Source organism: Mesitornis unicolor, unplaced genomic scaffold (assembly GCF_000695765.1).
Source record: "Mesitornis unicolor isolate BGI_N332 unplaced genomic scaffold, ASM69576v1 scaffold49352, whole genome shotgun sequence".
NCBI classification, from domain to species: Eukaryota; Metazoa; Chordata; class Aves; order Mesitornithiformes; family Mesitornithidae; genus Mesitornis; species Mesitornis unicolor.
Genome location: NW_010170801.1, coordinates 4,505 through 5,282, shown reverse-complemented (window position 1 = coordinate 5,282; position 778 = coordinate 4,505).

The following is a 778-nucleotide window of genomic DNA, read 5'->3' as shown; positions in this document are numbered from 1 at the left end:
GTCACAGGGTCCTTCCCACCCTCCTCTCCAGCCTCAGTTTCTCCACCCGTAATACCTGGAGCAGCAATGGAGATGGTACTGCCTGAGCTGATCTGAGACCTGGTAGACAGCGTGCAGCCACACACAGAGAACGATGCTGCCAACTCCACTCTTCTCAATTGCTCGTTGAACCCTGCCCTGAGTTTCAAAGCCAATCTCTCCTCTGCTGTCCTGCTCACATGTTTCTCCCATCAGGGCATCATCTCCACATGGCCTCGAGGTTGCTCATGAACCCTCAGATGCTGAAGTCAGGCAGTTACTCTGCAAAGGGGCACTTTCCAGGATGTGCCAGGCTGCAGTTTCTTGTCATGGTGCCTCAAAATATAACCAGGAAAATGTAGAAAGTCCTCAGCTATCAGAAGTTCTCATCCCCAAGCTTAACTGTAAACATTATCAAATTTCCTCTTTAAGAGGTTTGTGGGTTGAGGAGGAAGGGAGGGGCTGGAAGGGGAGGAGACAAAAATAAGAAAACTGAAAAACCAAGGAGATCAGCATCTTTTCAAAACCTCAGTGCTCGCAGGGAGAGGCCTCAGAGCTTTTTCCTTTCTAACAGCTGGAGCGGCGAACTCATAGCCAAATTTGCAGCTCAAAGCTGCTTGTGCAGCAAGGGGGTGATGGCGCAATGAAAAACTCTCCTCTAACACCCAAGCAGAGGGTGCAGAGCTGAAAGGAACTGCAAATCCCACCAAAGATAACCACCTGTCTGGGAAAGGATGTTTTCACCAGCGTCCCAGCTCTC